The following is a 27379-nucleotide window of genomic DNA, read 5'->3' as shown; positions in this document are numbered from 1 at the left end:
CTTGGATTTTGAGATGTAGGGAACCAACATACTCGCAAACCCTTCAAAATATGAATTCTAGGACTAGTACCATACTTCAGTCTGAAGGTAAGTGCGAACATCTGAATTTAAGGCAGGTTTCGGGATAAAACTCAGGAAAGACTGCGAAATACTTCCATGAAAGCCAGATACATTAATTGCGTAAGTACTTGTGTGAGCATGAAGATTATTCAAATGCGTAGTTATTGCGATATAGATATTCCACTCACTTGGACGTATATTAACTAATGCCTTGTACGTGAAAAAAAGTTTAATGCTCTGTATTTTATCACATTAGGTGCTAATTGAACTTACACGTATACGTTATTGCACAAGTCATATACAGCCAGTACTGAATCAAGTATCACACAAAGGAATGAACCAATGCGGCTACCAAATGCATGTGTCTGCTTAAGTCGGGTGGCGTTGAGGACAAAATATATTTTAAGCAGCGTATCTACCGTGACTGTTCAATGCAAGGATCAACGTAAGACAGCTTACCACCAATGTCGAATATACAGAGATTTTATGAGGTTCTCCATAACCATAACAGTCGTTGCACGAAGTCAGTATAAATATAAATTATTCTATTAGCATACAAAATCAACACACACAAAGAGCTGCTTTGGAAATGTCCGCGATTTTATTTCATTGATATTATTGCATATAAAATTATCAAAACGTATCAAAATTTACAGAAATGAATATAAACAGAATAAACGCGAAAACGCAGAAACATTGTTTTAAGCTGATAAGGAAGAAATAAGCAAAATGTGAGATGAAAAAAAATGAGATTTCTTCGCTCACAGCTGATAGAAAAGTGAGGCGATTGTTAAATGTTTACTTAAATTTGTAAGGAACTATATATCATACCGTAAAGCACATCCGAACGCATATGTTTTGAGAGCCATTGAGTATTTTATGAAATATAATGCGACCAAAGTAGGTGTTCTATACTTCTCACTTGCATGTAACAAAAGTCACATAAGTTTGTTCTTGACAATTTCACTTTAAACAAATACTTATTGGTTGGAAATATCCGTATTAAAACTATACTGAAAGTTTTTATTTTTGTGTCTATTGTTGCTCTGAAAATTGTCCATAAACTGAACTTCATTTTATATCATTGTTCCCTATTTCTTTTCAGATTATATTTCTGGTTTCAGTTTTCTCTCTAACTACAAAGTAGTTTGTTTGACGTTGTACCTGTCTGAACTTTATTTAGCAGGTTTTCTGTAGAAGTGTAGGTAATGCTGACTCTTTCAGGTCTGTCTAAATGATGGTAATAATTTGATAAAATTCTAGAAATTCATTATTTCCTGGGCTATTTAAATACTTAAACTGTTCAAACGAATAAAAGTCAATTTCTTGGAAACAAATATATGTTCTAAATATATGATTCATTTTTTATGTCATTCCTTATAATTACAATTCATTCCCATTCCTCGTGTTCCTCGTGTTAGAGTTATTCCAAATTATCTGTTTCCCACTTATGCCACTTGATTTGACCTTTTTGCTGGGCAGGTATGCCATGCAATAAGAAAATTTAAGAAGTACATTGTTTTTTTTTTGCATTTGTTTTAATATCTTTATCATGTTACATTCAAATACTTACTTCCACTTCCACCCCCACCCCGGATGTTTTAAGAGCTGCATTGTAAAATGTAAACCAAGGCGCTTTATCGCTGTCACACATCAATCGTGTTATACTGTCGCAAACGAGTTCACTTTCATGGGGGGTAGGTGGTCTACGAATGTGCACATCGCAAACTATATATCAAAATGTTTGATGCGAGGTCCTTAGAGTCTTTACAAGTATATCATGTCAGTGTTATGATGGAATCTAAACTCTACAAAAGTGTCAGATAAGTGGCAAAGTTTAGCATCAACAGTCATCAATAATTTGCGGACTGTTCCATTTTTTATATTGTAGCGTGCGAGGAATTAATTAGTACTTATGAACAAATGACTTTACAATTAAATATTTCATATGGTTATAGTCATGTTGTCTCGGGGAATTCTAATAACAAGTGTTTCGTGTGTGTCATCTATGCGAATAGAAATTATAAACATTAGTTATATTATTTATTTTATACAAGTAAATTATTTGTAAATAATATATTCTTATAAAATATGGAGGATATTGAATGCAAAACTATAAGAAAACAATACTGTTTTAGATACATTCCTTTAATAATTCTATCACTTTTAATTGCTTGATTATATTTTACAAATTTTGTGCTGTATTATGTTCAGAAATTTTCATAAACTATATCATCAGTATTTTACATGACAGCTTTTAATTGATTCATTATCTATTTATCCAACAGTCAAGGACTAAGTAAACAGTTAAGTGGGTGGGGTAAATCTACGTACACTACGTATAGTGTAATAATTTAAAATTCATGTTAAGTAAAGGTGTAGTTTTTTTAATGTCTAAACTGTTTCTTTTGGGCAGAACAAACACGTGAAAGAGAATTATTAAAGTAAAACTAAATTAAATAATGGGTGTGATTAATTTGCAAATGATTAAAATATATTATTTTCACATTATGACAATATTCGATGTTTAAGCAAACATACGTTTCTTAACTCTTTCTATAAAGTTATTAACACAGACTGAAATGTTAATTCGAAATTTAAAGCCACATCTAGAAAATTTAGTAGCAATTACATAAGATGCTGATTTAATTACTCAGGTCATTTTCTTGTAAAAAGAGAATGTAAAAATGATTCAAGTACAACATACGAATAATGTCTTCCACATTTTAAATTTACTTGTAAGCTTGTGAGATATTATAACATCAGTGAAAAATGGAATACTGCTCTGCAATGGCATCTTTTTAAAATATAAATAAATAACCTTTAGACTGTTAATTCCAAATTACAAAACAACATACATTGAACAAATGTTGATTAATACAAACTGGCATAATATGATTTAAGTACTTTAAGTCACTAGCATACACGATGTGTATTTTGTGTACATTTTTATACATTTCAGTGTCTTATCTCCTGTACATCGGAAAAAAAACAAAATTTTAATTTTATTTATTTGTTATTTAAGGAAACATGTTTCTATATATTATACTGCTATAATTACCTCATACTACAAACGTGTAGGGTAATTATAGCAGTACAAGATGTAGAAAATCCTTAGGTTGAAAAGGCCATTGAGAACATATGTAGGAAGCTATCTGGAAACGTTTTAATGGGATATCTTTGTATACGTCAAATACACACAGTCATACATAATATGTATTTGCAATTTAAAGTATACTTGTAAAACATAAGTTGTTTCTGTAGAAATAAAATACATGTACTGCTCTACAGTAACTTATATCTGTATTAACAAGTTGCAATATGTCCAGAACACGGCAGCTCGCGTCATCACTAAGACGCCCCGTCACAATCATATAACACCGATTCCGAAGGAGTTCCATTTGTTGCCAGTGAAATAAAGGGTGCAAGGTTCTGACCCACCCTTTTAAGGCTTTACACAATCAGTCCCCTGATATGATAGAAGTGTATAAATCGGTCAGAAACCTAAGATTCCAAGACACGCTGTCAATGGTTATGCCAAAAACTAAAAACATGATGTATGGCATTCGCACCTTTCCATTCGCTGCTTCTAAGCTTTGGAACTCCAACCCAGTCAAGATCAGGGTAGCTCACACGCTAGCTGTTTTCAAAAGCTTGCTAAACACCTACATCTCTGTACAACATTTCGTTAACTGACCGATACATTATTTTTCTTTCATAAAACAGCGTAGAACAGTATTTTATCCTAGAGTAATTTAAATACTTTTAAATATGTATGTATGTTTGTCTTGCTTTATCTGTATGTTTTACATTCACGATTGAAAAATAAATAAGTAAAATGAGAACACTTTTGGTAAGTTCATTTTTACAAAACTACCAACATATATTTGAACAAATGTTGACTGATACAATCTGACATAATATAGTTTGAGTCATCTGAATTACTGTAACACACGATGCAGGCTAAAATTTTAAGCATAGTTTTACACAAGGTCATATCTTTGCCAGCGCAAATGCTACATCAGTCCTAATTTCCTATGATAGAAAAATGTATTTGCTAAAATATGTGGAAATTTCATAAGATACTGCCTGAAAACATATAAATGGGGCGATGCTGAAAATCTTTTGATGGAGGATTTGTACAAAATACATGCCAAGAACACACATAGGCGATATTGTATTAGTCAGTTTAAGTTTACTTGTAAGATTTTGTTACTTCTGTTTAAGTAATAAACATTTCTGCATATTCAAATATATCAAAAATGAAAAAAGTTGATTCTTTCAAAGAAGTAACATACACCTGAATGAATGTGAACTGTGACAATCAGGCATAATATCAGTTCAGTCATCAGTATGAATACCATGGTCTATGCTCCTGTATTGCCATCGCAAAAACTCTGGAGCAGCTACTGGCTGTATCATCAATTCATGTTTTAAGTATTTATTCTCCCCATTGTAATCATAACCGAAGTCTCTTGCTCGTGGAAGTGCATTCCGCCATAACATTAACTGCATCGTAGAAAGTGCTGGTAAAAACTGTTCTCTGTTGGTGGAAGGTTTTTGGGCTTCTTCATGATTAGATTCCAAGTCATTTATGACATGGCTACTGTCAATAGAAACTTCGATTGCTTTATCACCTTGCCAATCAAGGTTTAATGAATACTCCATTGTTAGTGAGACTGTTCCTTGCGTTTTGCAGTATATACTCTGTATAATTGAACGAGCAATGTTTTCTTTGTGTTGTCCTTTAGGATTTGTAACAATGTGATTTTGTACTAAAAGATTTTCAAAGTTTTCCCTAAACAAGTCTAAATAAACCATGTGACACCCATGGTGGGGCCAAACAATATTATTAGAAGACCACTAGATGATGCTTCATACAAAATTTCAAAGCCCAAGGACCTGTGGTTTTGTACATGAAGATTTACATAGTTTTCTCTATTTAAGTCTGTATGAACTATGCGACCCCGGTGACATATTTGTCCTTAGTTATATAATCGATAAATCTTGGTAGAGGCCCACTAGATGATACTACATACCAAGTATCAGAGCCTTATACCCTGTGGTTTTGGACAATACGATTTTCAAAGTTTTTCCTCTATATAAGTCTATATAAACCATGTGACCCTAGGGTGGGGCCATTTTCGATCCTATGGATATAATTTGAACAATCTTGGTAGAGAACCACTAGATAATGCTACATACCAAATATCAAAAATAATCTGAAAAGTAGATCCCTCGGAAGCACCGAGAACAAGACAATAAGTAAAAATTGCAGACTCGGTTTGATTCAGTCTGTTCATGAGCAGTAATGGAAAATGCAATGCTGCTCACGCCCCTTGGCACCGTTTAAGCAGTATTCAATCTTCAAATCTAAATGAGTTGAAATCAATGATCCCGACGAACCAGAAAATATAACAACATTGAGATGAAGTCGGGGCCTAGGCCATGTGATTTTGTACCAAAGATTTTCAAAGTTTTCCCTAAACAAATCAGTCTATATTAGCCTTGTGACACCCAATGCGGGATCATATTTGACCCCTGGAGATGATTTGAACAATATTGTCAGAAGACCACTAGATGATGCTTTATACAAAACATCAAAGCCCAAGGCCCTGTGGTTTTGTACAAGAAGATTTACATAGTTTTCTCTATATAAGTCTATATAAACCATGTGATCCCAACGGCGGGGCCATATTTGATCCTATGGATATAATTTTAACAATCTTGGTAGAGAACTACCAAATGACGCTACATCAAAGCCCAGGGCCCTTTGGTTTTGGATAAGAAGATTTTAAAAGTTTTCCCCATATACGTCTTTATTAACCAGTTGGCCCCAGGGCGGGGCCATATTTGACCCTAGGGGGATAATTTAAGCAATCTTGGTAAAAGATCACTAGATAATGCTACATATTAGATATCAAAGCCCTAAGACCTGTGGTTTTGGACGAGAAGATTTTTAAAGATTTTCCTTTCGGTTGCCATGGCAACAAGACTTCTGTATGGAATTTAATTCGTTAAATAATTTTAAAGAAAACTATCCAAAGAACATCCCTATGAAGTTTCATCAAAATTGACACGGTGGTTTAGGAGATATTGTATATAGGAAAGTGTGGACAGACAGAAGCCGGCCAGTGAGCGATCACAACAGCTCAACCTGAGCACTTTGTGATCAGACGGGCTAATATGATAACATGCTACTGTTAATAATTAACTATTCATTAGATATGTATGTAAATATTTAAATTTACATCCTATATCTGGTATGCATGTATACACCATTATGCTGTTTCATTTATTTATTACATGTCAAAAATATTACAATTTACTCTGTAAATCACAATGCATTTGAATAATCAAATTATGTGCGGCTGGTATAACATAAAGAAATCAACAAGCTGAAGCATATTCTTCAAAGTTGTTGCCAGTATATAACATTAGTCAGTTCAAAACATTTTGGCAGCCATCTTAGCGGTCATTTTTTAAAATAATCTTGATAGTTTCACATTTTCGTCTAAATATATATTTCGTCCTTTACACTGTTTTGATAATGTTAATATATAGTAAGATGTATATATCACAAAAGATGATTATTTTAAAATTTGTTTCTGATTTCACCTATCAATAAATATATTTTACATTGACCTACCCCACCCACTAAAATCTATGTGTTATCAATAATTTAGATGTACCCTATAACAAAATAATAATGCTTTTACAATTTATTATCACTTGATCAACACGGGATTGCATAGTGTAAAGTACAACAGTAAATGGAAGTACACAAACAAAGTATATTGACCGTAATTTCAAGAAAATAGTATTTATCACATTTTAGTCCATATTAAATTGGTATAAAATGTGTAAAAAAGTTTTATTTCATATCGATTTATGCATATAATTTTGTAGATTTATAACTTTAAAAATGTTATAAATATTCCAAATGAAATTACAGCATCTAGATGCTTTTATTTTGCAATTCTATATATTGGATGTCATTTTTATTTATCAGCGGCCATCTTGGTGGCCATCTTGAATTTGAGGACTTTACCCAGTGACTAGAAACTGGCATCAGGCAGTTCCGAAAGCTACAGATTCTGACAAACATTTTGGTATGCAGAAGTTGATGTGCACATTCATAGACCACCTACTACCAGTTTTAAGCTACTTATCTGGCCATATTTGTAGCATGATTAGCCAGCTTGCTTTCATTGAGTTCAAAAACATTTAGTATCTATCATTTTGAGTCCTCCATTGACAAAATCAAGTTGTATTCTATAAAATATTATGCTAAAGTTTACTATCGTAATTCTAATGTGGTTTTAAAATTCAATAATTCTGCGAGGAGGTATTTCAAAACCCTATTTTTATAGGGATGTGGTTTACAAACTTCGTAAGAATTTTGGTACTTTTCATACTGTATTTGGTAAAATTATGAAACGTTTTATTAAAAGAGGTAACGATCCAACTGTTTTCAGACACACGGCATGTTTAGTGTTCAATCCATTTCCAGCTTTCCTCATTGATTGTGTCAGTTTTTAAATCCCACCAGGACTGACCTGTCTTCTGGCCGGTTTCTTCGAGACTTTAAGGGTGTTTCTCTTGATGCTCGGTCTTCTACAAAGGCACTGAGAACATACGTTTTTGGTTATTAAGGTTTGCTTATTATAAAATGGTACAGGAGCATTTATGTGTATTACATGACATGCCTTTGTTTCCATTGCGTGTGGTAGAGATTCACTTGGCGAGGATTATTTATTTACACAGTCCAGTGACTTTGGAACATGGTTCGGGTAAGGGTGAGCTTGGGTGCGCACCATAAACCGGTTTAAGCTCCCCAGTGGTGTTTTTGCCACTGACCGTTCCAAGGCGGTGCCCAACTGTGTTCCTTTATTTGTTGGTTTTGTCCTCGTGTGTTTGCTTTGTATGTGAGTGTGTATGTTGGCAGTTTGCACATCTGCGTGCTGTGACTTTCGTTTCGGGGAGGCTGCATTTTTGGAACCTGGCATTCCCTGTTTGATATTTATCCTTGTATTTTTGTAGCATATCTCGTTTGGTTTTTTCTCGGGTTTATTGTTCCATATGAAATTATACAGTACTTTTATCATTCCTTTTAATTGCTCTTCAGACGTGGTCGGTAAAACTGGCTGTAAAAGGATATATAAGTTTCAGTAGTACAAAGGTTTTTATCACTGTAACATTTACTAGTAATGTTAGTTTTCTATGTTTATATTGTTTCAATGTTTCAATTTTCGAAGCTGTTTAATATTAGGTCTAGATTAAGAGTTACATTTTTATCAATTTTCTTCGAGGAAGTCATGCCAAGTGTGTTTGCCGTTCAGATGTCCAATTAAATTTTTTGTCATTACATAGTTTCAAATCTGTGTTTACTAATGATCCAGCTCTTAAAAGTATTGATTTATTAAAATTAAGTTTGCAGACACGGGTACATTTTTAATTTGTAAATATTCAGTAGTTTCAAATAGTAACCTAATATTTTCACCTATGTATATGTTTTTCAAAAATCTTGTTTGTGCTTTATATATTATGGAATTTATAACTTTTTTTATGGGGATTCGCTATTGGTTTGTTGCTTCTTTTATAGTCAAATTTTAGAGATTTTAGGGCGCCAATTTGAAAAGGACAATGTATATTTCCCCTCCTAGGTAGTAATGTAATAATTCCTTGTTTTTTGTAGGTCTGTTGGCTTTATATGAGTAGTTAATTGCTTTAAGGCAGTGTGTTTTCATTGTTTGCCAAAATACTTAGAATATTTTCAGACTTGCTAAATGTTTATGTGTTGTTTCTGTCTTATTTTCAGAGGGAAGCTCCAACAGGGAAACAAAGTTTTTAATTGGTTATAATCTGTGGGTTGTTTTTTATGTCATGTAGGGGATATGCTTGAGTTTATTGAAGGTGTAGATGACAACAAAGACAAAAATGTTCTTGATTTTAATAAGAACTTGTACGGTGCTTTTTAGTAAATTTTAAATGATCGTTAGCACTGTACTTTAAGTGACATAAATTTTGTTGCTAATGGTTTTACTTTTGTTTCAACACTGATAATGATAATGTTGATAATGTTGCTAACATTTGTAACTACGGTTCATAATAGTAGAATAGAAGTAACCGGTTTTCCATAGGTAACCCTAAAGGGTTTTGGAAATTCATTGATAGGGTAAGAATAAGAGATAAACAATATATGGTATCCCTGTAAATACTTGTTAGTGATGGGGAATTAACACTGGATAAATATGATATCTTTAATAAGTGAAAAAAAAAATTAATACTCATTATACTCCTCCATCTGATCTAAATACTGATTTTGATTCAGATGTTGTTAATACTCTTGTTACCAGATAAACAAATGACTATGTTATCAGTTTTATTTTTACAGAAACAACATAATAGATGTTTCCACACAGTTTTTTTTCTGCAAAAGTTGTGATATGGAGTAGGACTTTTATAAGGCCTATCCCTAAATGTTCTATGCGTGATCCAAATGACATTTTATCACATCATGATGTATCTAGTACATGTAGTATGTCTGTAGATTACGAAATCTATTGTACCGTGTTTAATGAAAGAATAACGCACTGGACTGAAGAGAATAATATTATCCATGATAATCAAAATGGTTTAAATGGTTTAATAAAATGCTATAGTACAATATATCACATTCAATCAGTTCCTAGTGTTATCGATACAAGGGAAAACGTAAGTTGTCAACCTTTTTGTTCTTCCTTTGATTTAAAAAGGGCTTTTGGCACCATAACTAAAGAACTGCTGCACAGTGAATTCGGTTTCTATACAAAACAAATTAATGCTATTAAGTCCCTTCATCAGAATGTTTTGTGTTCTGTGAGAGTAAATATTTCAAACAAAAAAAACTGGTTTGTTGTCACCACTGGGTTAACACAAGGCTGTTCATTGCCGCCTAATTGTTTATACTTTGTGTACGTGATTTGCAATAGAATTTATATTGATGGTGAAAATTTGCCTATACCGTTTTATGCTTATGATTTTGTTATGATAGTAGCCTCAGAAATCGACCGTCAATGTTTGTTAAATGTATTGAATATATTGTGTGTTAGAAATGTAATAAATGTAAATCCTTTCAAGTCAAATGCGTTTGTTATACATTTTCAGTTTTTAATCTGAATTGGTGATACAACTTTTAATTATGTAACACAATTCAAATACTTCGGTGTAATATAAACTGAACATTTGGAGCATGCAAATATTGTCAGTCTGCAAATAGATCTTCTAGTATGTTAATTGCTACAACAAAAGCATTTGGATGTTTATCGTATGAAGATTTTATAAAAATCTAACCTCGCATCTTAGCAGAGCGCAAAATGACCTAATTGATAGGTTTTTAGCAGCGATTTTATATGAAAATAAAACACGGATATAAAATATGTTTCGCGTAAAAACGCCTGTACTAAAAAAAACTGCGGGATAGAATTTTGAATAAATTTAAACAAACATGCAAAATTTCAATCGCTATCGATTCCTTGAAAGAACTGTAGCGTGTCTGTAGGACAACGGGTATGCCCTCCACGCCCCCCCCCCCCCCCCCCCCCCACCCAGGTACATTTGTCACAACTAAGAGGCAATTATTCTAATGTTGGTAGAACCTCAAGAAACATTTCATATAAAGGATTTATTATATGCCATATCATTTTTGAGCTATGAACATCACAAACAAACATCCACTATTTTGTCTATTTCAAGGGCCGTAACTCTAATTGAAGATAGGCCTAAAATCTCAAGAAGAATGTAAAGTGGGCAAGGTGACATCATGATAAAGGCTCATGCAAGGTTTCATGAATTTGCATCAAATACTTTTTTGAGCAAGCCATGTCAATTTATTTTACTATTTCAGGGGCCATAACCTTGAAAATAGGGGGTGGAGCCAGAAAAAAACCCATAGAAGATGCGAAAGTTTATTTCATGATAAATTCATCACTTTATATATCAAATACTTTTTAATTTAGGCGCGTCACAAGGAGAAAATGTGCATTTTTTTACTATTTCAGGAGTCAGAACTCTACAAATAGGGAGTAGAGCTAGCCAAAAAATAAGAGGTGCGCAAGTTCATATCATAATTAAATAGAAACACGACAAAAACGAAAATGTTGCAGGTTGATTGAGCCTGTTCCAGGACGGTAGTGGAAATGCACGCTACCATCCACAAACTCATGCAGGGTTTCACTAATTGATATTGAATACTTTTTGAGCTAGGCGTGTCACAGGGTGAAAATGTGCATTTTTGAGTAGCGGGCACTAAAAAAGGGGTCACCGCTTTAGATTTCGCTCTATTTATCGTCGAAGATGTTATATTATGAAATTCTTTAAATAGATGAATGTTTTCAAGAAAATAATCTTCTATACATGCACAAACAGGACTTTATTGACAACAGGAAATATGTATCGGTAAAGTGAATTCTAACCAAAAGTCGTTTTACCGGGTTTGCATTTCTTTTTTATTTGCAGTGCAAGATGTTAATGTTTAATCAAACTTTATTTAAATAAAGGGCACTTCACCCATGTTGCTTCATACTGTTACCTTTTGCTGAAATGCTAGCATCATCAGTTTTAATGTAATGTGGGACCTCCGTGGCCAAGTGGTTAAGGTCGCTGACTACAAATCACTTTCATCGATGTGGGTTCGAGCCTCACTTTTGGCATAAAAAAATTCATCTAAGGAATCCTTCCAACTGGTTTACTGAAGGTCGTAGGTTCTACCCAGGTGTCCGCTCTCGAAAAAATAATGTCCGGAGAGGCACCTGGGATCTACTATGAAAAGCTGGAAAACCACCATATGACCTTTAAATGTGTCGGGTTGACGTTAAACCCAACAAAGAAATCGAAAAACAAAATGAAATAAACATAGCTACTGTTTCAAAATAAGTAAAAAATACTTTAGCAGAAAAGTAAATTTAGTCTTACAAGCAAGCGCATTTTGACACGCACATTAAATGTTAAGAAACATACTGGTTATTGTCGATCTTTAAAATATTTTATTACCTGATACCTTGATCAATGGTATAAAACAATTCTAATATTATAATATTATAATTATGCCTTTGGTCAATATAAAGGTAGTGCTGGGACACAGCAAGCCAGATGTGTGTGATATAGGCTGATCTCAAAACTGTTTGTGCTGGGACAAAGCAAGCCAGATGTGTGAGCTATTGGATGGTCTCAAAGCTGTTTGTGCTGGGACACAGCAAGCCAGATAGATTTTTGAAATATAGGCTGGTCTCAAAACCGTTTGTGCTGGGACACAGCAAGCCAGATGTGTGAGATATAGGTTGGTCTCAAAACTGTTTTATTCTCTGGACCCTCTTTAGTATCAGTAGACGTCAAAATAAATGCTATTTTTTCCAAACCAATATTCACGGAACTAATAATTACAAGGTATGATTCATGCTGGCCCTGGATATTCGCATGTTAGGGCATTTCTATCTTCTTTACATATTCCGTCCAACGTATTGTGGGGACAATATGAAGCGTTATAGAACAGACTGCTTGGTACTTGTGCGCACAAGCCGCGGAGCTGGAAATGAAACAGGAAGAAAAACGTGCAGTCGACCAGATTCAATGGAATATTCAAAATAAAAATAAAACAAAAACGCAGACGACGGTATTCTGAAATCAAAATGCAGTTATTTCGATACTGTTTTATAAAGGTCTTAGTGTTTTTTTTTTTCTTCTTCTTCTTTTGATTTGGGTATAATGCTGTTTTTCAATAGTATTTCAGTTAGCCTAATCAGTGTTCCTGAATACTGTTCCTGTACAAACCTGTTCTCCGCAAGTAACTGCCAACCTCCACATGAAGAACGAATGATTTCAGACAAAGTGTCTTTTATCAAATCGTCACAGAGTACATACGCCTCGCCCGAAGATCGAACTCACGACCCCGTGATCCGTACATATGCGCTCCCCCTAGAGGTCTTATTAAAACAATAGATAATCAGGGCTAACAATCTAAGTTTGTAATAATAAAGAATGATTCTTTATGCTTACAGACATTGCCGGTGGGGGGATAGAAAATGCTGGCTGTATCTCCATGCAGAGGGGTACGACTCCTCCGAAAATGGAGCCAACTGTTTGCCGTGGGTGGCGACCCGTAAGCCGGAGAGGAGGGTCCTGGATGTTGAGGTACCCCATAGCATCCCGGGGAGATGATGCGCACTTGTTTGCATGTGCGCATCTTCTTCCCGGGATGTGGGTGCCAATACACATCTTTGGCCTCTAATTCGGTGTAGACGTTCTGGCGGTCGTATTGGCCCGATACGATCAATCGGCTAGTCATGCCAAGCCCTAGGAAATCTCTTTAATTACGTTTGCATCTACTTGTTCTTCACTTTAAATATCATCTATGTGTTTTCTTTTCTAAATTGTACAATTTTCTGAGCTTTTGCAAATTTATGTTATACAAAATCTGATGTCTCTCTCTATTGTCATATCTTAATGCGCTCAGCAAATTTCATTGTACGTTCACACAGTTATTGAACACTTCACTGTAATATGTATTTCCATCTTATTTCCTAGAAGGCGGTGGCTTAGGGTCAATTGGTTGGGTAGAGTAGCATTCCCTTCAATCCCCTTATTGTTTTCAGCAATACAGCTGGTGATATAAAAAGATTGCAAAATATCTGGCCAAGTATATCACTACAGTATCCCTAACATGTATAAGCTGGATATCCGCTTTGTTTACATGTTCCCTTGTTGGACGGGTGGGGGCTGAGAGTGATGAATCTGAATAATTTAAATATGGAAAATACAAATAAAAATAAACGATCGCATACGGAAACAGACTCTGACTGCAAGGAAGGTGAGAATTCTTCTCACCGACCAATTGGCTCAAACACTATTTACTCTAGATTTCTTCTGATTCAGTCCACCGACGAAACATTTTAAAGGTCAAGTATCTCTCCTTTTGTGATTGAGAAAACACTCGAGAGTGTCGATGGTGCTCCAAAATCAGTTAAGAAACTACGTACATGGGACCTGCTCGTGGAGGTTGACAAAGCAGCGCATGCACATAATTTACTAGGCATGACGTCATTTTTTAACCACCCATGCAAGTGTATCCCACACCGTTCTCTGAACTCCTCAAGGGGGATCATTTGTTGTCCTGATCTTGCAGGAGTATCGGAGACGGAAATTGTGCGAGAACTTGCTGCGCAACATGTCACTGCTGCTAGACGCATTAAAATAGAGAAACTAGGCAAAGAAATCCAAACGAACACTATCATTCTAAAATTTGGCGTTCCATTTCTTCCTTCTGTTATCAACATTGGCTATCTTCGTACAAAAGTTTCTACTTATATTCCAAATCCTCTTCAATGTTATAATTGTTTCAGGTTTGGCCACAATGAAAAGAACTGTAAAGCTGATCACATTTGCCTAAAGTGCTGCCAAGATGGCTATTCTCATGAACATGACACCGGCAGATATCCATTACGTTGTGTGAATTGCGGCGAGCCCCATTCAGCCAAGTCTCGAGACTGCAAGACATGGAAGATCGAAAAGGAAGTTCTCCATGTCAAATTCACACAGGGCATTGGATTTCCTGAAGCTAGACAAATTGCCAATGCTTAATTCGTATCTCCATCACTGACATCGACATATTCTTCCATAACAAAATCTAACTCAAACAAATCAACTCAATGTATTGATGCGTCTACGCAAACTGATTCTATGCCTGTTCCAAATGCTCAAAACGAAAAGCCAAAAGTTGCAGCAAAACCTGTTCAGACATCAGTAGTTCAAAATGCAGCTGCTAAACCAAGGCTGCCACCAACTGTACAAAATGTTCCCAACTACGCAAATTCGCAATCGTCAAAACAAAATATTACATCAAATTCTAATCTACGTGGGATGAGTCAAACACCCAGACAAAAAAAATTGACTTGAAAACTGATGGGTTTGGAAAGGGATCAAATGATCCCATTCAAACCCGTAACAGGTTCCCTCTTGATATGAACCGGTTGACAGGTGAGGATGATGACGATCCGCCATTATCTGCTCCGTCCAGTGTAACTAGCACAAAGGAGGGGAAGATCAAAAGGTTCCCACCTCCTGAGTCAATGCAACACTAATACTTTAAATTTCCAGTCGTTCAGTTTTTGTTTACCATTGTAAATGGAAAGTAAAATTATCCAGTGGTAAATGGAAAGTAAAATTATCCAGTGGAATTGCCGTGGACTTAAAGCAAACTATAATGAAATTCTCCTTCTCTTATCAAAATATAATCCTTCACTTATGTGTCTTAATGAAACATTTTTAAAGGAAACGGACAAAATAGCTTTTAAAAATTATTCAGTGTATAACTTCATTAATACTAACACTGATAGAGCTTCTGGTGGTACATCTATTATTATTAATAATGCATGTCCGCACAGACAAATTGTTCTAAATACAAGTATTCAATCAGTTGCAATAAACGTTACATTGCATCGACCAATTACTATCTGTTCGATTTACATACCTCCCAAATTTAAACTAAATCTTGAAGATCTTGATGATCTTATAAAACAATTACCACAACCTTTTTTGTTTATGGGAGATTTTAATGGTCATCATGAATTTTGGGGCTGTTCTGACAGCAACACTAGAGGTCAAATTATTGAAACTTTTATTGAAAGAAATGCGCTCTGTTTATTAAATGGTAAATCATAAACGTATCTTCATCCTGCAACAGGTAACTTTTCTTCGCTTGATTTGACAATTTGTCAACCGAACATCATTCTTGATTTTGAATGGAAAGTACTGGATGACTTGCATGGTAGTGACCATTTTCCAATTATTATTTCAAATACTTCTAATCTGCCATCAGACCACCCTTCATATTTCAAATTTAATAAAGCTGACTGGAAGCAATTTGAAACGTTATGTAAAAACGATTTGACTTCGGAGAATTTTACTAATTTTTATGATCCTATTGATCGGTTTTTCTGTCCGATATTGCTGACAAGTCCATTCCTAAAACTTCAAGAAATGGTAAACATAAAAAAAAGCCTTGGTATAATGATGATTGTAAGACCGCTGTTCGAAAACGTAGAGCGGCCATTAAAATATTTAATATACGGCCGACAAAAGACAATCTTCAAGCAGTTAAGATTCTGAGAGCAAAAGCTCGCAGAACTGTAAAACAAGCAAAGAAAAGATCATGGCATTCATACGTTTCCAAACTTAATTCTAGGTCATCGGTTAAAAAAGTCTGGGAAATGATTCGTAAAATAAGTGGAAAAGGAAAAACTTCAAATGTTTCCCATCTTAAAAAAGCAGACCAGTCTATTGCATCTACCAAGGAGGACATTGCCAATACACTTGGTGAAACTTTTTCAAAAAACTCTTCATCAGACAATTATGATAAAAGGTTTCAAAACATTCAATCAACTAAAGAAAGTAAACCTTTAAATTTTGATTCAAATAATAATGAAGATTATAATAAAATCTGGAAAGTAGATCCCTCGGAAGCACCGAAAACAAAGCAAACAGTGAAAATTGCAGACTCGGTTTGATTGAGTCTGTTCATGAGCAGTAATGGAAAATGCAACACTGCCCACGCCCCCTAGCACCGGCTTAAGCAGTATTCAATCTTCAAATCTAAATGAGTTGAAATCAATGATCCCGAAGGACCAGAAAATGTAACAACACTGAGATGAAGTCGGGGCGACTTTTTACGGCCGCCACACAGCACTTAACACCCGCTGTTGTGAAGTAAATAAAATCTGGAAAGTAGATCCCTCGGAAGCACCGAAAACAAAGCAAACAGTGAAAATTGCAGACTCGGTTTGATTGAGTCTGTTCATGAGCAGTAATGGAAAATGCAACACTGCCCACGCCCCCTAGCACCGGCTTAAGCAGTATTCAATCTTCAAATCTAAATGAGTTGAAATCAATGATCCCGAAGGACCAGAAAATATAACAACACTGAGATGAAACCTTTTTCGCTCACAGAACTGCTTGACTCTTTAGACAAATGTCATGATACTGCAGCTGGCCCAGACCAAATTCATTATAAACTTTTAAAACATTTACCACAAGAATCATTAGACCTCCTACTTGAAATTTATAATATTACATGGAAAACTGGAATGGAGAGAAGCTATAGTTATTTCAATACCAAAACCCGGGAAGGATAGCACTAACCCCAGTAATTATAGACCGATTGCCCTTACTAGTTGTTTATGTAAAACTCTAGAACGTATGATCAATTCTAGACTAGTTTGGTATCTTGAATCTCAAGGCCTAATTACTAACTTTCAAAGCGGTTTTCGCAAGCAGCGCAGCACAGCACAACTGATCATCTTGTTCGACTGGAAAATTTTATTCGTGATGCATTTGTTAAAAAAGAGCATCTAGTGTCTATCTTTTTCGATTTGGAAAAAGCTTATGACACTACCTGGAAGTATGGTATTATGAATGATCTTAACGACTTAGGTTTAAAAGGTCGTCTTCCAACATTTATATCACAATTTTTATCTGATCGCAATTTTAAAGTACGTGTTGGTTCAACCCTGTCTGACTCATTTGAGCAAGAACAGGGAGTTCCACAAGGTTCTATTTTATCTGTTACACTTTTTAGCATCAAAATTAACAATATAGTGAAATGTTTGTTACCAGGGACAGATTGTTCATTATATGTTGATGATTTTTTGATATGTTATCGTTCAAAAAATATGCGTACGATTGAACGCCATTTACAGCAGTGTTTGAATAAACTTCAAACTTGGGCCATGGAAAATGGTTTTTAATTTTCTCAATCAAAAACTCAGTGTGTCCACTTTTGTCAATTACGGAAACGTCATTGTGACCCTGAGCTTTTTCTAAATGGTACAAAAATACCCGTTGTTGACGAAGCAAAATTTCTTGGTGTTATTTTTGATAAAAACTTTCTTTTATACCACACATAAAACACCTGAAAGCAAAATGTTTGAAATCGTTGAATCTTTTAAAGGTAATTTCAAATACTGATTTGGGAGCAGATCGCAAGGTTTTGTTAAGACTTTATAGAGCTTTGATTAGATCCAAGCTGGATTACGGTTGTGTTGTTTATGGTTCAGCCAGGAAATCGTATTTACAAATGTTGGATACTATCCATAATCAAGGTCTTCGTATTGCTCTTGGCGCATTTAGAACATCGCCTGTTGAAAGCTTGTATGTTGAAGCAAACGAACCCTCTCTTTACACGAGACGTGAAAAACTGTCATTACAATATGCTCTGAGGGTAGCTGTCAACAAATCCAATCCTGCTCATAAAATCATATTTAAACCCAAGTACCAGGATTCGTATGACAGAAAACCAAAACAAATAAAACCTTTTGGATCTCGCATCAGCAATTCTATGAAGGAAACTGATTTTGAATTTGATGATATAAAAGAAAACTTAGTTCTGAATACACCACCATGGACTCTTAGTTCTCCAACAGTTCTTTTTGATATGAAAACCGCCTTGAAAAAGTCTGAAACAAACTCTGAAATATTCAAGTCCAAATATAATGAAATCAAGTCGACTTACAAAGATCATTTTCAAATTTATACAGATGGTTCTAAAGATGATTCAAAGGTTGGATGTGCCGCCGTTAGCCATCTGCATCAATCAAAATTACGTTTGCCAAATAACGCTACAATTTTTTCAGCCGAGGCAAAAGCTATTGATTTGGCCCTTAATTTTATTTCAGAATATAATGAAGAAAAGTTTATCATCTTTTCCGACTCACTTTCTGTATTACAATCAATACACATCCGTCATACAGAAAATCCTCTCATTCAAAATATTCCTGTCAAGGTTCATGAACTATCTTTTAGAAGTCCATCATATTCTGTTGGATTCCTAGTCATGTTTGTATTCATGGAAATGAGGATGCTGATACTGCAGCAAAGACATCACTTTCATTAAATCAATCTCAATTGAAATTACCATATACTGATTTTAGGTCAAATATCATCAAATACATTTTAACTAAATGGCAGTCTTCATGGATCAATGCTTCGTTCAATAAACTTCGTGAAATATAACCTACTTTAGGTGAATGGCACCAGGGAAATAGATCTGTTCGCAGGGAGGAAGTTGTTCTTTCTCGTTGTCGAATAGGTCATACTCGGTTAACTCATTCGTATCTTTTGAACAATGAAGATCAACCTGAATGTGTACCATGTCAAACACCGCTTTCTATTAAACATATTTTAATCAACTGTGTTGACTTCGATCCACAGCGCAATTCATACTATAATGTAGAATCGTTAAAAGGTTGTTTGAACAAGTTCCTGCCGACAAAAATTTTGCAATTTTTGAAACAAATAGCCATATACCATAAAATCTGAACTTTATTTGATTTTTATTTACATGTTTTACATTTTTATGTTTGCAATTGTCTTTTTACGCTATATATGTATATACCTTTTTACTTTAATAGTTTTATAGATGCTTTACAATCAACGTAATTCATTTAACCTTTTCTCGGCGATATATGACCTTTTTGTGTCAATTCGCCGTAAAACCCAACTCATTCATTTTTACAATTAACGTAATCCATTTAACTTTTTCTCGGCGATATATGACCTTTTTGTGTCGATTCGCCGTAAAACCCAACTCATTCATTCATTTATTACTTTATTATTGTATTATTCATTCTAATACTGTTCTTCAATATTTGTCAATATCAGTCCAATAAACCTATCAAACCTTAAAAGTTAAAACTGGATCAAAATGATTTAATTCTAAATTGCTACAAACACCACCGATGATAGTTTGAGTTTGATATCAGAAGTCGTAGGTTCAAACTATACAAATACCACAGTTTTGAATTTCAATTTGAAGGCGTTGAAAGCATGTGTACAGCACAAACTAGTAGCTGAATTAAATAGCTGTGGTCAGAAAGTAAAATAGGGACTTTGTAAAACATAACTGCATGTTCCATGAATAATTTATTCAATTCACTGGATAATTTCCAGCAGACTTTTATAATTTATGTGGGATATATATTATCTATATATATATATAAACGTATTTATTCCCTACAATGTACATAATTATATTAACGTACTAACTTTACAAGTACAGTTGATGGAAATGATTAGAACGAAAGACAAGTCTTACTTTCAGCTATGTAACAGTGCACACTTGTAAAAATGCTTTTGGCGGCAGCCTGTATATAAGGTGATTCTAAGAGGTAATGGGCATTTGTCTCCATTTGACCGCATTGACAAAGAGGTGTGTGTGTGATATATTTCTAAGAAATAGATGATGATTGAGTGCACTGCATTTAGTCGTAATCTTGTGTGAAGAACTTGGAGCTTCCTTTATCCGACATAATAGTATGTAGGTATGCGGCGAATATCTTTATTCAAGTAATTTTTGAAAGAAGATATTAGAGAGTTTGAGATTTCAACCTTCGCCTTCCCCTTTAACGTCTCTCATATATATTTGGGGTAAAACGTCACCGATATGCGTGTTTTTTATTTATATCAGATGTTGCTACTAAAGTTTCCCTTGTAATATCAAGTTAGCCTAAGACTTCTCTTTATTACTATGCGAAATAAAAAGCTTAGTTTCGGGATTTCTGCTTATTAAGTTATTTGATTATCCATATATATAATTAGACTAAATTTGATGCGAAACACTATCAATAAATATAAAAATAATAAAGTTTTGTATAGCTAGTGATTTTAACCAAATACATTGAATTGAACGTGGAAGAATGAAGTTATCAACTGATTTTGAGAAACATTGAGATTTTGTTCAAACTTTAACTTCTACGGCATATTCGTGTCCCCAGGCGGTATCGATTTTACCAGATGGGCCTTTTTGTCGTATGAAGTGAAGTTTTGAACGTCCGAAGATGTGATATCACGACAGTCAAAACTTCAGTCTTTTTACATGTATTCTGTCCGCATACTCGGCATCAAAGACTGAAATCTGGATGAAGGCACATGGCATGACAGTCATTTTACTTGAAAAAAAAATAATTACGCGCGATTATCATTTGGTGGAACATTTTATTTTCACATCCAGATAAAGTCAATCCGTTACTGTCGGACACTTAATACGACAAATGCGTGTTAATCATAAACATAAAATGGTACTAGTAAGACGGAAAATTCTTCTGAAGTATCAGACAATTTCATATTTATGATATCATGATGCGAGAAGTTTCCTGTTAGCTGTAAGGGATAACTCCATTTTTATATGTACGGACTCAGAGCCTGACAGAGGGGCATTGTGGGTCAATTCCCACTATGATTCATACATTTTACAAAGAAAATCGGTATTGAAACTCGGTGTGAAGAAATGGGTGACCCCCTATTTAATATTGGTGTCCCTCTAACCAAAATACATAGACCTTCAGATGCTTTACTTATGAAATAGTGTATTAAAAAATTGCGTGTATATGCCCACATGTTATTTTGTGCTACAATATTCGTCTCAACCTAACATTTCTTGACTGTTTCGCCAGACAGCTGGTGACTTGGCACGATTATATTTTGCTGTCTGAGAGTTTTGCATTATACAGGGTCATACAGGGTGTCATAATGTCAAAAGGTATGATATCACGAGAGTATCTTACATTAATTTCAATTCGCTTTTTAAATGTTTTCATAAATTCTGTATATTGGCTCATGTTATCGACATATCTTTTAAAAGGTTAGATTTTCATCAGGTATATTGTTTATGAGTGTCTACAAGTAAAACGCGTCTTTTAAGAAATTCGAAAAAAAAAAAAGAAAAAAAAAAACACTATGGAATACTAGTCAACAGCATCACGGATGAATCTGTCCTTTATTTTTATGCCTTTTGTGTTTACTTTATCGCATATATGTAACTTAATTTCAAAGTATATCGAGAAATGCATTTGTAATAGTTGATGTCTCATGCTTTTTTGTTTACAATATGAACATCATTTTTATTTCCTCTCATGTATGATTTACAATCGTGCATTATATGCTGACATCATTTTATATAAAATCTAAATGTTTTGAGCAACACTAACGAGTTTTTTGTTCACATTGTTTGGTTTTTTTGTTTTGTTTTTTGTACTCGTTCTAATAACCATACGATGATTATGTTAATGGAAATGTTTTTTCTTCAATTTTCATTTTTAAAACCTCTTGTAAAAGTCCTGCCCTTTCGGACAATTGATATCAAAATGCACGAAAAAAACGATCATAATTACGGATAAATTGAATGGGCGGATTAAAAGAAGAAAGGTTCATTCTAATGTTTGAAATCTCAAGGAATTTTAATCGAATTTCAACTTCATACATTAACTTCGCACGTGACGTTGAAGGGGAAGGCGAAGGTTGAAATCTCAAACTCTCTATTGTTGTTAAACTACGGATATGAATTGGTAGGAGTTTCCAGTCACGTATCACTGAAGGCAGGAAAGAATTAAAGTACAAAGTGGTTGAAAGATATGCGGGTGTCCTTTTTGTGTACATTTTAAAGAAAAGAATGAGTCTATGTTTGTATCTGCGCTCCGACAGACTTTCCCATGGAGATTATTCATGGAGTTTTTCAAGGAAAACTAGTTTTGTTGCATCAGTAGCTATATTCGGATTTTGTCAAATTGATCAATTTCATTCTTTGTACAATTATTTCAAACAACATCGGCGTATTCGAGAATAAGGTTGACAAAGGAAGTGTAGATAGTTTTAAGAGATCTACTTGATTTTACGAATGACGTTGACTCTTTTCCATGATTTGTCTAAAATATAGTCAATATGGGAGTGCCAGTAGCCTGGGAAGCCGTTGATAATATATGTGCTTTGCCAGAAGAGATCATACCTAATACCTATGCATTAAAGATCATTCAATTTGCGCTAATTAGTGTTAATTGGCATTCATCGAGTTTCTGATATTATCAACGCCTGGGGAAATTTGAAGGAGTTTCCATGTGACTACTGATTATCGATTTTCTATAATTAGCCTAATTAACATGTGATCATATTTGCCCTTGTTTAAAACGAAAGGCAATGCTGCCGGAAATGCAGCAATTTTCGTAGATCACTAGGTCTCCATTAATATAAGTTGTCACCCCGGTATTGAAGTACTTCCTGGTCGTTGTATCCTAGGAAGTAGTTTTTGAAATTTTGAAGTTCCCAATTTAACGCTATCTCTACTTTGACATGTTAAATTCCAAATGTATTTATTGATACTGTGTACATTTTTTGTTATTTCTGATGTCTTTAACAGTTGTTTGATGTGTGTTTTTCAGGACTACATTTCTGTGCGGAAGGATTAAAAAACAACACCAGACTGGCAGCCATAACAGATGTCAGTGGGAAATTTAAACATGGACTAGATACTTTGATGTGTAGCAAAAAAGTTCATTGATATATTGACTGGGATAGTATTACTCTTCAGAAATACAGAGCTGTCAATGCTGCAATTTTGCTGTGAAATTCACAATCCATGTCCAAAAGTGCTTGTTTTACTATACAGCAAAGAAGGAGAAATTGTACTGGGCCGACACCATTACATCTTGATAGCTATGACGCAAATTTAAGTTTATACTGACATATTTAAAAGTTTTTAAAACTTGCTGAAAAAGCTATGGGAGGTACAAACTGGTATTTGTCTATGGCCCGGAAATGTTCGGAAACCTTCGGAAGTACACGATTCCGATATGTCTTTTCCGTGAGAATTCCGTTTCTATTTTTAGCCATGGATATTATTGCTTTCTGAAGTTATCGTTCTTTATCAAACACCCGCATATTTCTGGTGTAATATAGGTGGCGCTGCGGTCGGAAAACAGGTTTCCCCGGGCTGTCAATTTGCAGGTGGGAAAAAAGTTGTCAGACTGGATTCCCAGGCTAGAGTGCCAGCTGCAATCGCTGAAAAGAAAGACACCAAGATGTGTGTGTCCAGTAACTTCGGATATCTGTTGCCCAAACATAGAAAGTATGGGATGAGGAGATGTATTTCGTTATCTGGAGACAAGGAGGGATTCCGATTTGGAAGGATTAAATGTAACAAGCCATATGTCAGCCCAAGCAGAAATTTTGAGTATATATCTCTGAAGAAGTTCAGATGCCTCCAGGGGCCGTTCAACAATAACGTAAAAACTAGTGTCATCGGCAAAAAAGTTTTATGGAAGACTGGATGTAAATAACTATGTCATGTATAAAAACAGAAAGAGCCCTTAGGGACTCCTGCTTTTATTGTAGCCCATGATGACTTAAAGCCAGGAAGAACAACGCGTTGACGTTGGGCATAACGATAGTCTGAGATCCAAGCTAGAAGGGAACCTGAAATACCTGCCCAGTAGACACCTAACGTCGTACCGACGTTGGTTAGACGTTGGATTTTGGTCGCGACGTCTAACAGACGTTAGACTTAGACGTCTAGAGGACGTTGGAATTAGGTTGGATAGAAAGTCTGATAAATGTTTTTAGTTATAAATCTAACTGGTATAAGTTTGATAGTATAGTTTAAAGATATTTACTTGTTATTATAAAGGCCTGGACATGCGTTTATAAATAATAGTTCATTGGCACATGAAATATTATTAATTTGATTATGTTACAATATTGCTTGACATTGTTTATTTTCGGAATCTGATTTTTCTTTTTCACGAATTTCAAATTGTTTAAGAAAAAAATGCATTCTATACTCATGTATAAATTATTCCAAATTCACCTAATGATCTTCTCTTCTACACATGTCTATTAATCATACAGTCACGAGGTAAGCCTGCATCGGTTTACACAGTCTTCCTGTAATTTGATATCTGTTTGGATAAGATAGAGCACGTTTATGAATACTACACAAAGGGATCCGCAACGTGAGTAACAGATATTTTTTAAATTACACTTATTTTAATTGTTAAAGTTATAAATGTTCCGTATTTTTCAAAGATTGATGCATTTTATTTGTTACTTTAAAGAGCAATTGCGTTTATCAACGAACTTCGTTACATTTTACGAAGTTTTAGAAGACTTGTTATAGAATTTAAAATATAACGTGTTTGTTTGTCTCGTAGCAATTATGTTCTTAGTAATAACACTAGCACACTGTCAGGATACTGATTATATGACCAAGGGAAGTGCCTACGCCTTTAGTATCTTGAACAATGGCTTGGGTCCAATCGCTAAGGTGACTATGTCGGATGTCTCTTAATTGCTTTTTGTACATTTAGCATGTGTAAATGATGAGTTCTGCTCAACCCGGGGCTAGAGGGCGTGCACGGTAGCATGCATTTTCACTACCGTCCATGAACAGGCTCAATCAAACCGAGCCTGCAACATTTTCGTTTTTGTCGTGTTGAACGACCTGTGGAGTTTCCACTTTTTCTATTTTAGACTAGCTGACAAACGATGTAGAATGTCCTTTATTTAAACGTAGAGCTGGTGAAAGCAAATATCTCATATATAGAATTTTCCTCTGGCTACCTGGCCTAAATGATTCGTGTACCAATGATTCGTAAATGATTTCTATTATGAGCTAGCCAATTTCATGGATCAGGCAAATCACTAAATGCTTCAAACTAACAATTTTCAATTAGCTTAAACTCCTTTAGGCTGGAGACTATACTTGACTGGTATTTTTGTTGAAGTTCCCGTCAGACAATGTCTTTGAATCAACAACATACGAGTCCTATCGCATAGATGCTCGGCCTCTGTCCTCTCAAACTCTATGATTGCCCTGACTCCTGGATGCTCAGCGCCTATATGTTATCACATGTAGCATTCAACTACCATATATCCCCGATGCCTTGGCTGTACTTCGCCAATAATGCTGAACCGTCTATAAGCTGGAACTCTCCTACTATCTCAGTAGATTACCAAACTCTGGGTCTCTGTCTCAGCTTCCCGATGCTCAGCCTATATATGCTATCGTATATAGAATTCAACTACCCTTAAGGTAAAACTCCTATGCGCTGGCCCTATAGCTCAAAACCTTATTGAAATTCTGCAACTCTTCTTTAGTCTTCTTCTTGTTGGCGTTCACCGCCTACAATGTCACCCCTGATCCAGCAATGAAGGATGCTGTCTTCTTCAGGTCCTCCTTCTTGCCGTGCACTTTGCTATTCATTGGGGTGCTGTTTGGCCACATACTTTTTCTTTGGTTTTCCAGGTGTGGGCATCTCTGCAGAATGTGCTCAGCAGTTTGCTGTTCCAGACCACAGGGGCACATCGGAGAGGGAGACAATTTAAGCTTTGTGCACATGTGGGCATTTAACCTGTTATGTCCTGTGCGGAGCCTAAAGATGATGACTTGTTCCCATCTTTCTAGTAGGTGGTAGTCATCCTTGGTTGGCCTTGGCTTTGTAAGTGCTTTGATCATTGTCACCTTCTCCTCGTGAGTAATGGCATTCTGTGGCTGGTTATCTGTAGCTCCAAGCTTGGCTAATCTGTCTGCATTCTCATTTCCAGGTACACCACAGTGTGCAGGTATCCATTGTAAGGACACAACTCTTGTTTTACATAGACTGAACAGTGCCCTGGAGATGGATGTTTGTTTGGAATTTTCCAGTGTTTGGAGTACTGACAGAGCATCCGTGAAGATAACCACGTTGGGGCAGCTCTCTGGAGACTCCTCAGTGAGTTTAATAGCTTGTTTGATGGTCTCAACCTCTGCTCTATAGTTGGTACAGTGCCTTCCGGTTGGGAACCATGACTACTCTTCTTTAGTCTAAGAACTTCCAAAATCTTCTTTTTAATAATTTATCCGCCCTGACAGGGTAACTGCAATAGTCTCCTTCTCAAGGTACTGGGATAAATAATTAGTTGAATCCTCGATGTGTCTTCTTCGACCGCTGGATACCGAATGAGCTCTCCGTCATCCATCTACCTATTTATACCCCAGCAGACGTGCTATTTTTAGAACTTGTTTCTGATTGGTCCAAATTTAAACATAACGTTTTACAACGAGTACTTGCTCTGTCAAATATCTGGTTCCCTTTATCTTTTGTATAGGACATATTGTGTGATGCTGGGATCCAGCTATCTATATAATGAACCCAATTCAGCGACAAATGACCCAAATTCTATTAATTACAGTAATTCAACAATAATTATAGCAATGACAACATGAAAAGGGAGTCAAGCACTATCTGTGCTTATGTGTTACGTTATCAATATATTAAATATACAAATTATTCTGACACACACTTCTAAGTTTTCGATTTTTATGAAATGATGAAACTGCCAAATTTTATGCATTTCAGGTAGAAATTTCAGCGGAGTTAAAAGAATCATACAAAAATGACGAAACTTGAAAGTTTCAATTACTGGATTACTTTTTGGACCTATATTAGACTTACGTCGCCATTATATGAAATAAAGATGATAAAAC

General features: G+C 35.1%; 1 long non-coding RNA gene across 1 annotated transcript; it reads left to right on the top strand.

The window, feature by feature from the left end:
• On the top strand, positions 1-27379 carry LOC128555514 (uncharacterized). The gene is made up of 3 exons (XR_008370122.1): positions 1-87; positions 23298-26624; positions 27252-27379. It is a non-coding gene; the product is annotated as an uncharacterized LOC128555514 (long non-coding RNA).

Source organism: Mercenaria mercenaria, chromosome 3 (assembly GCF_021730395.1).
Source record: "Mercenaria mercenaria strain notata chromosome 3, MADL_Memer_1, whole genome shotgun sequence".
NCBI lineage: Eukaryota > Metazoa > Mollusca > Bivalvia > Venerida > Veneridae > Mercenaria > Mercenaria mercenaria.
The sequence above is the reverse complement of the archived record's forward strand: the minus strand, read 5'-3'. Positions and strand labels throughout refer to the sequence as shown.